Source organism: Pararge aegeria, chromosome 10, assembly GCF_905163445.1.
Source record: "Pararge aegeria chromosome 10, ilParAegt1.1, whole genome shotgun sequence".
Lineage (NCBI taxonomy): Eukaryota > Metazoa > Arthropoda > Insecta > Lepidoptera > Nymphalidae > Pararge > Pararge aegeria.
This window is the reverse complement of record NC_053189.1, coordinates 12,983,053-12,998,102: the sequence shown is the minus strand read 5'-3', so window position 1 is coordinate 12,998,102 and position 15,050 is coordinate 12,983,053. Positions and strand designations below refer to the sequence as shown.

Sequence of the window (15,050 nt, the reverse complement as noted above, 5' to 3'; positions counted from 1 at the left end):
TAATTGAGTATCGGTCAAATCGAACCCAGCAAATTATATCTATTATCTCAGTGCATTTCAACAGTTCTGCACATTTTGGCTAACCTCAATCGTTATATTTTGACGTAGCTCTACGAGTACCTACCTACGTCAGAAAACAAAACATTAAACAGCTGTGCCAGTTGACTAGATTCCATTAGTGACTATTTGCTTCATGCGGGTAAATGTGAATAAGATATCATTGTAACTACGTGGATAAAATAGTTATTAGTAGGTAATAACTAGCCAATGGAAAAGTCAAAAGTATTTTTTCTTATTAGTAATGATTACATAATTAACGTAATCGATAAAAAAGTGTGAGTGTGAATTATCGCTCCAACCAGGTTGCTTCTTAAATAGTTTTAAATGACAATATGAGATGGTTATAACAAAAAGAACACTCAGCTAAGTTTGTTGTGGGCTTCTTTTTAGACCAATGTGCGTTTGGAACTCTCTTAGCTTTAGTTTGAAGTTTACGAATGTACTAGAAGTTAATTGTCATCATATCACTGCTATGTACATATTTTTTGCAGTTATATTGTATGCATCAAAAGGGTCATCTATGTGCCTATAAACAAATATTTGACTTTGACTTTTATTTTTATATCGAGGTATTTAAATTTTTTTGTTAAAACGGTTTTAAGTAATGAAGCACTAAACAAAATAAAGTTTTTATTTCACTTATTACGTAGGTACCTACTCATCCCATGTTGCATTAGAAGAATTTTATTTTAATTTTTTCCTCGTAACCTGACCGTGGTCTTTGGAACTCCCTACAAAGTCTTTTGTCCAGCAGTGAACGTAAACAGTTGATATAATTTTGATTATGATTAGTTCAATTTCGAGCCTCCATTTTGACTAACTAATACAAAAATCTAGATCTATTTACTCTATCTTTCAATCAATACCTAAATCATTTCAGTCATTCCAAGAGACAGAATAAGACTAAACAATCTATTGATTAGCGTCATCCATAATTTAATAGGGATACATCATAAAAGTTAAACAATGTATCCAATCGATACATCCCTAAAGACGTGTGTGCTCTTCCCTATCCGGTCCGAGCAGTCTCACCCAACTCAAATTCCCAGGACATTTGGACACTGTTTCTAATTAGATAACCGTATATGTAGGTACCTACTTGCCAATCCATTGTTCTCCATACCTACGCTTTTTGTAGGTGGCTCTCGCTCAAACCAACCAATTGTTTTAGTTCTCTTTGAATATATTAAAAATTTACATCATCAAAATCTGACTAATTATTCTAAGTCAAAATATATTTTGGTAGGTACCTTCAATTATTGCACAACTATTTCTTTCCTTTCTTGTCCCAAATGTACGTGCTTATTCAGAAAATTAAAGAACAATAGAAAGATGCCATTAAGGCCTTCTAACACCTGCATCTGATAGTAATACAGATATAATCAAGTTGTAAAAATAAATAAAATAAAATAAAATAAAATCATTTTATTTCAGATCGGGGACCCATATACAAAATTTAACACAAAATAAATATACATATAAGACAGATTTTAAAAATAAACACAAAATAAATATAAGACCGATTTTAAAAATAAATAAATAAAGAGAAAAAAAAACAATAATTAATTAAAGAGGCCTATAACAAGGTTACATTGAATGATTCATATAAATTCATATAACTTGAGTGGTTTAATGTAGCCTAAGTTATATGCATGTGTATGGCTGGCGCCTTATAACGTGAGGCTATAGAACCGCAGTTTATAAGGCGCAAGCCACACACATGCCCTCTGAACCTGACAAGGCGCGGACACTATCGTTCGTTTAAATTTTATTTTTTTACAAAATATATGGAAATAAGTCACATTTTAAAACACGACAATTATAGATTTGTGGTCTGGAGCGGGTAGATGTTTCACCGCGCGAATTCATGTGTTTTAAAATGTGTCTTATTTCCATATAATTTGAATGGAACGGAATTACGCGGCATCCGCAACCATGTTAGCGACAGGCGACACATCTGATATATTTTTTTTCTTTTTTTCCTATACATTATATCTGAGTAGCTCGAGCACTAGGATGCGTTTAAATTTAAAAAAAAAAACAGTATAGTTTATTTGTTCGCTCGAATAGTTTTCGCGCTTTCAGAAGCGGGCAACTTCAAAGACACGGCACGTACTATAGACACAGTGTATATTTGTTCATGTAATTCAAAAGATTCAAATGACTAATCGTAGTATTTTGAATTTCAGTGGTGTCATTTAATAATTCAGATTTTAAATAGGTACAAAATGTACCGATTTATTCATTTTCACATAGTTTCTAAAGAAGTGTGTTGTTTAAACTATTGGTAATCATTTATTAAACAAATTTGTATACAAAGACAAGCTAAATGTTTTGTTTTTTAAATAATAATTAATTAAGGTCTTTCACCTCTTGTTTATAATTGCTTACACTTTTGACACTGTTCTGATTACTAAACGTTAGAGACTCGCATGAAAAAAGGGGAGACAGAACATGAAGCCCAAGAAAAGAAGCTGATTTCGTGGGATACTTGACCTCACTGCGTGAAACTTTACGAGAGTGCAATTGTTCATGAATGCTCCGTTTATATTTTTCCTTTAGTCTTTGAAATAATATCTACTTACTTATCTTATTTACTTAATTTCTTTTCTTAAATATTCACCTACATGTTATATTACTTCAACGTGGAAAGAACATCATAAGCAATGTTAAGCATAATTACTCTTATGCAGTTCTTCGAGAAAAATCCTGCGATTTGTTTGTAACAAGATAAGGAAAAATAGACTGAAGAACTATTTGTAAGCATCAAATCACGCCTCAGTATCGCTAAGTGAAGCGATCAACATCCCGACACTGACGAATTGGCCGACATGTTTTGATCCGAAGCAGTTTCAGACATTTTACATCTAAACAAACCGGAGGATCCAACTGATCAACAAAAACAGCAGTTTGTAGCCTTAAGACTGAGCAGTTGAGTTTAGAATTTTTAAAAACTTAATTTCAATATCAACAGACATAGTACGCAGTCCGTCTGCGTGTTCGACGATTTTACACCACAACTCCGACAAATTATAACCGATTTAAATAATTATTTGTGTACTATAGAGGTTATAATATGTGTTTAATATTGCCCAAACTTTGTGTAGATCTGATGAATGTGGTTGGAGATAGAGGACAGAACTCCTCAGCGGACAGCAAACCCCTCATTTAAGGCTTAGCGATACTGAATACTTTAAAATTTTTTCAGATCTACAAAAAAATCGAATGCCACATCTAAAAACAAAATCAAACGCAGACGAAGTCGCGGGCAATAGCTAGTACATTATAAATATAAAAATATAAATAATTTAAAGATAAACCATCTATATTTCCAGCTACGTATAACTTACCTTCAAGAGAGTAAGAGGGCAAGAGTTAATAGGCTTTTTCTAGGCAAGTAGGGTGCAATTGCCTAAAAAAGGTTATTTTAACCTCAGAATCATTATTGCATTAAATTTATTAGCCACCAAGCATCCATCCGGCTTTAATCTAGGACAGATTTTTGTATGATGAAGCATCATACCTAAACTATCAGATAAAATCAAAGTCAAACGATAACTTGTTATGGAATAAAAGCAAACACAAAAAATTATAATAAAAACAAAAAAATACCGCAACGTGATTCAAACGCTATTAATAAAAATAAAAATATCGATGTATCGAAGAAGCAAAATTGATACTCGCTTCAACGATAATTTTACAAATTCGCAGCCAACGAGCTGGCGTTTTGTACTCCATAATACACATTAATTTCATCAACTTCTCATGTCAAACTTGATATCAACCAATTAACTTTATTTCGACATTCATCTAAATCGATTCTGTTTTCTTTTTGAATGGATATCATAACAATGTATGTTAAGGTGGATCGTCACAGTCACAAGCCAAAAACGGGATTATTTTTTTTGATTAAAAAATTATTAAATTAGTTAGAATACTATAATTAAACAATATTCTCTTTTTTTGATTTAATGCCGTTGAATGTCAAATGTATTTACATAGATACTATTGATTACGTATATTTTGATCTGGCTGCTTAAAACTAGTGAGTTAGTTGACTACATATTTTGTTATTTATCTTAAATTATTAATTATTTTTAAATTTATTAAAATATTGCTTTAAACACTTTCCAATTTCGAAAGAATGACAATTTGGTGCGGTTTTTAAGTTCTGTGGCATTATATCTTCTCATTCTGGGAGAATACCCATGCCCTGTATTGTATTAGGTCGATAATGATAATTTTTAATTCATAAAGATTTTTAGCATAGGTACCTACTGTAGGTAACAGCACGTTTATAAGAAAATCTTCCGTCATAATAACTATAACTACTGGAATCTAAGCAAGTTCAACTAAAAATAAAACTCGCAAACAAATATTTAGAGAGCAATGATAAATCTCGATAGGTCCGTAGATATTTCTAAATTTGACATTCAACATGAATACGAAAAGTTAATTAAAATATTTAATGAAAGCCCGTTTTGTTAGTGGGAGCCGATGACACGAACAAATGATATTAAATTAACGATTCGAGGTGGGCGTAATCATATCTGTACGAACATTTAGCTGCGGTTGCGAACGTTTTATGCTTAACGATGACGATACGGCATCGACACATCATATTTTTTTTGTGTAAGAACTTCATAAAATTAAATTAAATAAAAAACACATTATTAAATATACTACGACAATACACACATCGCCATTTAGCCCCAAAGTAAGCGTAGCTTGTGTTATGGGTACTAAGATAGCTGATGAATATTTTTTATGAATATAATACACATAAATACTTATTATTCATCACTTATTATTCCAGTTGTGGGAATCGAACCAACGGCCTTGGGCGCTCAAAGCAGGGTCGCTGCCCACTGCGCCAACCGGCTGTTGCTTGCAGATACAATAAAGATCACACTGAAAACGAATATAGTACCACAGAATTATTAAAATAGAGTAGTACATAACCCTCGGGGCCTGATTGATACCTAGTCTTTTTGTTTTTTTTTTCGGGAAAGTAACCTGATCCATATTTTTCAATTTAAATGTTATCACACCTCATATATTAGTGTCCTATTTACCCCTTTAAGTTTAAAATTTTCAAACATCTTTCCTACCTGACAGCTCCCAACTATAGAAATAGTTACTATATTTAGTTTTTTACCTACTTGCCAAATATAATTTTTAGATAAAGATAGGTACGTGCTATGGTTTCTGAGAGTGTTGAATCAGTTTGTATAAACCCATGTGAGTGACCCTTTGCTTTTAGTTATTTTTACATAATCAGATGCGTATTTAAGTCAATGAAGTGGAAGAGTGTAAGAAAATCAGGTCCATAAAATCACAACATATTATTTACGTTGAGTTCAGTGACGATTAATTGTCGTTAAATGTAAAAATGAAGATTGGTTAGCGAGCAGGTATTAACCTCGAATTAAATTTGAGCACACTTTTCATTAATAGAATATGTTACAGTGAATATTTAAATGAAGTAGCTATATTCAAAAATATTTTTTTTGACTTCAACTACTGACTTTATTCAAAATAATCAACACAACACAAACACTAAACAGCACGTTTTGCAATTGCATGAATTGAAATTGTATTATTTTCTTTAACTTCCTAATCTAATATAAGAAATCTTAATTGTTTTAAATTTTCCTACACTATTCCTGGGTAGGGCATTTGGATATCAATCAACCTTGGACGTCCTTAGCTCTACAATTTTACGTATTTTTAAACGTATTTAATAATATCAACTGTACCGGATATTAATGTTATTGAGTATTTGATTTTTGTGTTATTCAGGATCACCTCCCGTTCCAACAGAAAGTTAAATTAAAACTCATTTATTCCTGGAATACGTTAAGATAATTCAAAGCATTGTAGGAGCGATAACATCGGACCTCGATAGAAGAGCTTCGACAGGCATTCGATATACGAAACAAATTGACGTCTTCAAAGGAAATTAGTGACATTTAGAATAGCGATGAATAAGATTTATCATTATAACTGGATATAACCGCTAGGTATTTGTATATTATGACTGTTTTATATTAATAGCATTTAATTTCCTTTTTTTTATAATATACAAGTTACAGTTTATTGCTATAAATTATATTTAGAGTGGATTAAATTAAATGATTCAAATGTTAAGTATTTTTAATAATTTATCAAACTTAATAAGCAAAGTTATTGAGGTTAGCTTCTATTAAGTAAGTATAAAATTCTCTACTCGACTAATATTTTAGGTGTCCTCCTGAAAAATCACTATTGTACCTACCTGATATTTAATTTTGAAATTAAAAAGTTTGAATTTTTTCGACGCTATATCCACCGTCGTTGTGATGGTTACGATATTTTGAAATCGGAAAAATAGGTACCTTTAAATCTTAAACAATATATTTAGTTTAATTTCATAAATTTATTATGAATAAAATGAATTTATTTCGCAGTAAATTATCAGATATACTTTGCATATACACAATATCTATATGCCTTAGATAGTATCGATAGCACGATGTAAGGAACAAAGCATTTTAATTTCCCAATGTCGGTTATGTAAATAAAACCACAATCAGTCCTAAATCAAGCCTGTACTTTCACCGATTGCGCAAGAAATTGTAAAGGGCATACAAAAATCCGTCCTAGAAAATACCGCCATGATTTCTCTAGTGTTTTTAGTTTCATAGAAAGTCGTGCGCGGTCACGGCGCATTATCACATAAACCAAATCTCAGTATGAACATTAAAATGTTACATGCTGTTCTTTATTAAGGCAGTTTTTAAAAAAGCAGTTCATACGATGGTCAGAAGATAGCGGTGAAAGGCACCGTTACTATAATAGCCACTTGAAAACCACCTAGATACTTTGAATTACATGAAATATGTACCAGGTATATTGTCGGATTGGACATCACTACGCCTTTACGATAGAGAGAGGAAGAGATAATAATGTTTGTCTTATATTCAGTAGATTAATGTGGTTATTTTATGCTCAGCTTAGAGTAGTTTGTAATAATTTATTTAAAAATAATAATATCGATTTCTTTGGACAAAATGAAATTTTTACTTTATTTATGAGCAAAGATATAGCTTCGCGCTTAAAAATTGATATTTCAAGTCTGCAATAGATTATGTTATGCCCGCCAGAATTCAAAACACGCGCTGGTACCAAAGAAACTTTAAATCTGGAATAATTTTCCATAACTATTGAATTTCAGCTTTATAAATATATTAATAGCATGGTTGTTAAATAAGAAGGTTAACAAGACAAGTAGGTATGAAAAAGCTTTAAATGTTTTTATTTTATTTTAACAAGGAACCCTAAATGGATACATTTATAAATAACTAGCTGTATGTACCCTGCCCCGCTTCGCTGTGGCACATTTTGATTGAATGGTTGAGAAAAATAATAAAAACAATCCTTGATTCGTATCATGCTAAAATTTCAGCTCGATCGGTGCAGAACTTTTTGAGTTTTTGAAGCGTACACCAACCAACATAACATTTTTATATATATAGATTACTATATAAATGAAGATTAAAATGCTATTTAGTAGTATTGAAAAATAGCTATATTGCATTAATTATTACCGAAACGTTGGGGTCACTTTAATTATTCCAGCCTCATCATTTCCTCCTGTTTGGTAGAGCCGAGCTAAAATACTTATTTAGCTACTTTTCAGCTTAGCCTTATCTTTCAATCAATTTTAACTATTCGTAAGCAATAGTAAATTACAATTATGAAATAAAAAAATATTATAGTCAAAAGATTATCTTGATAGTTGTGACTTTCAGTATAAAAAATGCTGTCAGAGACACTATTTTTAATCCGGCACTGCCGAGTAAAACGGCTTAAATTGGCAAAGGGGAAGTTATTTTACATATTTCATAGAATATTCAATATTTATAAGTTGAAGGGGCAATAGTGGGTCACACTTATTATCATCTAAAGATCACTTTTATAGTTGGGCTTGTTTATTAAATTATGAAAAATAGAGTCTCTACATTCGCAACTGCCGATTCAAAAGACTTACAAAGGCAAAAAGGAAGTCACTTTAGATCTTACAATCAACGTTAAATATTCACGGTTGATTAATTATTCACAAATTGACGGAACAATGGTGGGTCACAATTTTATTAGCGTCAAATAGAGATCACCATATAAATAGCTACAAAAAAATATTTTTAGCCATGACAGTCACATTGTCATACAAATGATAGGCAAATAGAACAATGAGCATAATGGACAGGAATAAAACGTGGACCGTGTTTATTCAGCGATTTTCGTTGTCACGCTCGTTTATTAAATCCACAAAACTTATAGTCTGAGAGCTGGTGCGTGTTTAATCAAAAGGCGCTTCAAAACTATTTCAGTAGGTCTAATTTGCTTTAAGTAGCGCATTGGAATATGGAAATGGTGTATGGAATGCATGGAACAACATAAACTTTTATATTCTTTAGTCGTAACTAGATGGCGCTGCTGTATTCGTTCAGAATTATTCTTGTCCTGGGTAAGGTATTTTAAATCTTTACAAAAGCAGTTATAGCTCAGTCACCTTTCGGGGCGACTTAGTTCGACCCCAGACATGTATCTCTATAACATATAGTGCTTTATGTGTTTTAAGCAATTAAATATCAATTGTTTCAAAGGTGAAAGAAAACACCGCAAGGAAACCTGCATCCCTAAGATTTTTCCAGTGTTCTCAAAGGTGTGGAAAGTCTACCAATTCCTTGGCCAGCGAGGTGGAAAAAGCCTTACTCATTCTGAGAGGCAACCAGTGTCCGTAAAGGGATCATAATGATGATGATCAAATGTCTCGACTCGACTCGACGTATGGATATCGAAAATTCCCTATTACTCAATGAACTTAGGTACTAACGTAAGTAAGTACTGAAAATGTTTTGCTGTTAGACGAATTGATTTAAGCTTTACGTTGTTTGTGAGTTTTATTACGTAGATGATGACTCTCTTTCCACTCACTAAAAAAATCCAAGAACAATCAGGTATACAATTTTTGTATATCTTAAAATAATGTACTTAACATTATTTTTCAAAAGAAAATAGAAAAAAGAAGAGAAGTAGAAAATAATACCTATACTAATTCTTAAAAATAATAATTATATTTTTGTACCCATTATATATATATATATAATGGGTACAAAAATATAATTATATATATATATAGTGTAATAATTTAAACATTCAAATATTATTTTTAAAAAAATCCGACCAAAAAGTGCATAAGCAATCAAAAAATAAAACTAACGTTTTCGATTTAGTTCGACAGACGACGCGACAACCGTTTTAAACGATATGTTAATTTTATCGCTGACCTTTTATAGAGATGGGCTATTTATTCCCATAATTGTGGCAACTGAATAGTATGTCTTATATTATTAAAGTGGCTTTAATTGAAGATAACTTTTACATACATTGTATTTTACTGTAAAGCCCGAAGATAGGTAATACTTGAATCGCATACAAAAGCACTGAACATAAGTTAACCTTACTTACATAGTCGGTTTTTATGAGACATTATCAAAAACACCCAATCATATTATCAAATCAATAACTTTATCATAACTTAACACAAATATATTCTTATTATTATTAATATTTTTTCACTAGTCGTCTTAGGTTAAAACCTAGGTAAACCTAACTATCTGTTTAAAAACAATAGGCTGATAATATCAGCAAATATTCCCACATCATTTTAATATGAACATTTAATGTTTTCTTATCTTATAAGATAACCGAAAATAGCACCCATATAAATAACAATACCTACTATTTTACGATGATTCATAGCTATAATATGTCAATCAGTATATAAAAGCTCATGTTACATGATTTTCGACAGCGACGGTAAAAAAATGATAAACTACCATTTTAGGGCGGTGCTAAAACCTTTATAGATACAAGTCTATTTGGCTTCTTTTAAACACATCAGTAGGTTGATTAATGACCTCTACCCTTAAAAGTACCTGCCGTGTTCGAAAAGGTGAACGGGGGTATAAAGAAATCAACGAAATTTATGCCTATTTGTGTTAATGTCTCTATCAATCGTAGTAATTTGATCCTACACCGACTAGGTCGATACAGCTGTTTTTAGTCATTTGCATTTTTTTATATTCACTAACGAAAAACTTTATTATAAATTTTATAGTTAATTTCTATGCCTCCTTACTTATTTTAGTGTGCTGTTTACGTCTATTTTGATTCTAGTTCGACAATAAATTTTAATCTTCTCATAGACATGATTAGCGTCTTATTTGCTTAACGAATTTTTTCCATTCCATTCAAAGTTAAATAATTTTTATTTAGAATTATAAGTAGACATTCTCAATGCTCTACAAAGTTTAAAACTTTTCTAGAAATACTTTGAAATCCTTTAAACTTACATTAAAAACTCACCACAAAATATATTATGTAATCCAAATTTGAAGAATAAACCATCCATCAAATAAAATAAATAAAGTTAGAACACAAAAGTAATGTCAACAAAAACTTCCACTTGTTCAAATGATTTATGGTTAATATAATCCTCACATCACCAAAAGTTCCAAATACACGAATTTAATATCACCTCATTCTTGCCATTATTAAATGATATATTCCAACTTGGTCCATTAACGTCCAATTTATTTTTTCCACTCGTCAAATAGAGTTACCATTCCGTCTAGTCGGGACCACCAAACCGCGGGCGATATTTTATTCATGCCGGTGCCCCTCAGACCGATTTTCAACGAAGCGCATCTAATTGCGAACATGATAAATAAATACTCGAAACATGTCACAAATCAATCGGGAAACTGGACTTGCCGGAAGTCAAGTTCAAGTGCGACGCGCGAAAACTTGCAAATAAAAAAAAATAACACTTTTCGAAGCCGAACGCTAGCACTGAAGGGTTGTCCTTTTCGCACGTAAACAAACTGTCAACAATTTCACGAAATTATATCGGCCTGTGTTTAATGAACGTCTGAACCAGCATTGAGCTAGGTGTCAAATCTACGAGCCGTCATAGTCCGCTGCCATGAGTGGGTACCCACACACGCGCGCGTGCTACGCTGGCCACCAACACACTGACAATCTCCAGCCGAGCGCAAACGTACGGGCACCCACACATGCGGAGTTTCATGATTCATACACGCTAGGCGTTTGTGTTGTGGCGGGTGGGAGTGCGAACATGCAGCGTGCTTTTAACGCGGCCAGACGAAATGATGCTTAAATGCAAAAGGGAATTTGAACTGTATCGGTTTTACAAAATGGCTGGTTATAAGTGACGGTACACGCGCCTATGTGGCCGATCACATGAAAGATTATCCGAATGCGTGTGAACGCATGCAGCGTTGCGCTACGGATGGGCGGGAAACGGTATAAGATACGTTTTTGCTTATACGTGATTGCTATCAAATGAATGATTTCTTACTTAATATTCATAAGAGCTTCATTAGTAAAAACTGTATCTGAGGAACGTTATCAGAAAAAGTTACCTATCGGTTGGCATTATTTGATAAAAAATTAGAAAATATAGGATCTTCTTTTCATGAACGAATAAAAAGGCTAAACTAAAAATTTTTAAACAAAAATTAGACAATGGAAATTTTTGATTAAGAATGCCTCTAGCTATCGTATAGTTACTATTATTTATACACACAAGATGTTTACTTAAACTTATATAGTAAATAGGACTTCCCTTTGATTTCAGCTTGCCGCTAACACGTGCATATCCAAAGCTCGGTAATGTGACCGTGCCAATTTGAAATACGACTTTATGCAAATGAAGTTTGAACTCTTTATCGCGTGGCGGGTGCGTGCCAGAGCGAACGATCACTGGAGTAAATGGCAATTTAAATTTCGAATTCATTTCCGTCAGCTGACCGTTGATTTGCGAATAGTTGGTGGAACTTACCTGAAATAAAAGAAAAAAATATGTCACAAAATGCTTATCACATACCTACGAAATAAAAAAATAAAACATAAGGGAGGAAGCAGACTAACATTGAACTCCGCATTTTTATTTATGTATTATAAAACACTATAAACAGCCAACGCGACTTGGCTGTGTTGTAAGTACGACGGAGTCTTAAATAACCCATGAGTTATAGGTATTATACCTACAGCTGCTATAGCATGATTAACTTTTTGTGCTAGTGAGGTAGTGGCAGAAGCTAAGCACTTGTATTACTATAGTGTACGCTACATAATTATTTATTAGCCCTTTTCTTACTCTTTCTAACATAAATTATTATTAAGCGGCTCTCAACGATCCCTTGTCCATAACACTTCCGATCAGAAAGAAATTAAAATAAATAGTTAGCTATATTTGCTATGCTATAGATTATAAATGCGAATGGGTGTTTGTTGGTTGTTTGTGATTTTTGCATCATCAGCATTACACACCATGCTCCAATGCTGACTAGTTGGTGACAATAACCAGGCGTAATGTTCTCTCCTAACGCTAAGCTATTGAGAACTTTTAACAGAAAAACCCAGTGCCATTTCTTAGTCGGACCTGGAAGTCGTGTCATTACACCAATGAGCTGTGTTTCTTGTTATCAAATGATATTATTGATATTGGTCGGGTCATTAACTCTGATATGACGGGGTCAAGAGTACCAGCTGATAAGTGGGTCAGTGCAGTGAGGAACATGCCTATTTTATGGTCAAGTTCATTGGAGTCGTAAAGTGTGACGCAGAATTGATACCTACCTATGTCAAGATATCTTTGACGAGGCGCGGTTATTATTTATCTCTCGACACAAAACTTATTAATACACAGATTCATTATTATAAATAAAGTTTTTGTATCTAGTATTAAGAACTAAAATAAATTTATTATTTCCTAGATAGATACTACTAGATATAATGATAGTAGAAATTATGACCGGGTGAGTGTGTTGTGAGATTCTTCCCAGACCAGAGTATTTATTTTGGAAACATCATTACTTTAATTTCAGTTAACCATCGTAGTTATCACAATCGCATAACTACAATGGATAACATTCATAAAGACTGAACGCATTCAAACTGTCTTCTTTCTATAAGTCGCTGTGAATGGAGTTACTTATTTAAGTTGATAAACAAACATGCATTAACCTGATCTGAGCCGAGCCTGAGATTAAGGCTTAATCATGAAAATTGTGCTTCGATCATTTGCACGAGAAAATACTTGACAAAACATAAAATGATACTTTGTTAACGATGGTTGTTTGTGATGCGTCGAATAGAAAAAAAAATAGGAAGAGCACGTGCTTCTTAACATAAGAGTTAGCAAAATATTCCAATGTTAGATGACGGAATTAAAGCTTTTAGGACTGTGTGTTACTTTTAATACTTTTGGTTGAGACAGCGTAACCGAGTGGGTTGGCGAGCTTCGGATAGTTCCGCCAGGTAGCGAGCCCTGGGGGTTTCAAGTTGCGAGAGATCGTGGGCCTAAGGTTGTCGCATGTGAAGCTGAACCACAACTTTTTTTATAATACATACCTAATAAATGACGGACCAAGTAGACGGTCGATCTGACGGCAAGTTGAAAACCTAGGCCTATAAACAGTGAAACGCTTTACAAAGCATACATGGTACATGAGCTTCAAAGTGCCGCGCTGTGTCCATGAGCCTGAGGCGTAAGTGTTAAGCCTCTTGCGTCTGTAATTGTACTGGTCACCAAGCCCTTCAGACCGGAACGCAGCAATGGTAGCAGAAATAAACGTATACGCTAGAACTTCCCCGTACGAGCTCTGTCTCGAAAAGCTCGACTACTAGCTTAGGCGACCTCCGAAGCCGATCAGTAAACCTACATCCAGATGAGGTAAGAAAAGGACAAAGTCCTTTTTTTATTTATTTACTGGCAAAGACGGTACCTATTTTAGGTTGAACGTGCGTTAATCCATATGTCTTGAGAGGTGGTTGTCAAGTAGTGATCTGATCGTTAGGGTTTAACGGGACGTGCATAGACCGCTTCTTAAATTTACAAACGCTAAGACCTGGTATACAATACGCTATACAATATTTTGCAAGTTACCGATGCTTTCTTTTCATACATCCTATGAATAAATTCCTAAACTGTATAATTCACTATCTAGGTATATGCGGCGAGTTCGTTGACTGATGAGTGCAAATCATAGTGTTATGTTCACCCGAAGGGGAAGGTATATTCTAAGAACACATTCGCAACAATGTAAGTAATTGTCTGCAATCAAAATATTTATCAAACTGACAGCCTAAACGTATTGGCGCCAATAAAAATAAATGTTGAAATATATTAGCTATACGTACATATTAAAACTATCAAAACATTAATTAAAATGATAGCACAACCGGGGAAAGGTGAATACGCTGTACCTATTTGTAAACAAAAGTTGAATGGAATTAATAAAAATTAATATCTTGCGGCTCTTATCAACTGTGTTGAAAACATTGACTTCTGATAACTGTTCGTAAATAAAGACCGTATAATATTAAATGAGTATTTAAAAATAACAGCATTGCAACATTTCATTGAAAGATTTCAACTACAAATCTAAGGCCATATCAAATAACTAAAGCCGCAGTAATTCTGAACCAGATGCAACCTACAAAAATGAATAATGGATCATCTTAATTGACAGTGGTCAAACTACGCAGTAATTGACAACTGGACACAGTGATCCTCTAATAAATAACTACGACTGACATCCACTTTTTAAAGCGTATCCACTTTACAATCGTAACCACTTCAAAATCGTAATGAAGATGTTAACAATTTTCCACCAGGCGAGTGTGATGTATCTACCGTGAAATTTTAGAAAATGGCCCCCCGTTACTTTGGTATACCCTGAGAGAGTTATTACAATAATATTTTTACCAAACACGCTCCTATTATTACGTTTTCATGTACTCGTTTACGCATAAATTAAAAAGATGCCACTTTTCTTTTGTCCCAACCCTTATTTGGTATTCATATTTGATATTTTGATAATACAATAGGGCGAGTTTTGAAATGAATACACAAA

The 15,050-nt window shown here is 33.1% G+C and overlaps 1 protein-coding gene across 2 annotated transcripts in view; it reads right to left on the bottom strand.

Moving 5' to 3' along the window:
* Positions 1-15,050, bottom strand: part of LOC120626912 (homeotic protein antennapedia-like) — a 277,765-nt gene that overhangs the window by 43,208 nt on the left and 219,507 nt on the right. Inside the window, exon 1 of one of the 2 annotated variants that reach the window (XM_039894703.1) lies at positions 10,474-11,119. The exons of the other annotated variant lie outside the window; for it this stretch is intronic. The gene's annotated coding sequence lies outside the window, so the exon portion shown is untranslated. Of the gene's footprint in view, positions 1-10,473; positions 11,120-15,050 lie in introns of those variants that run through there. 2 annotated transcript variants of the gene reach the window in all.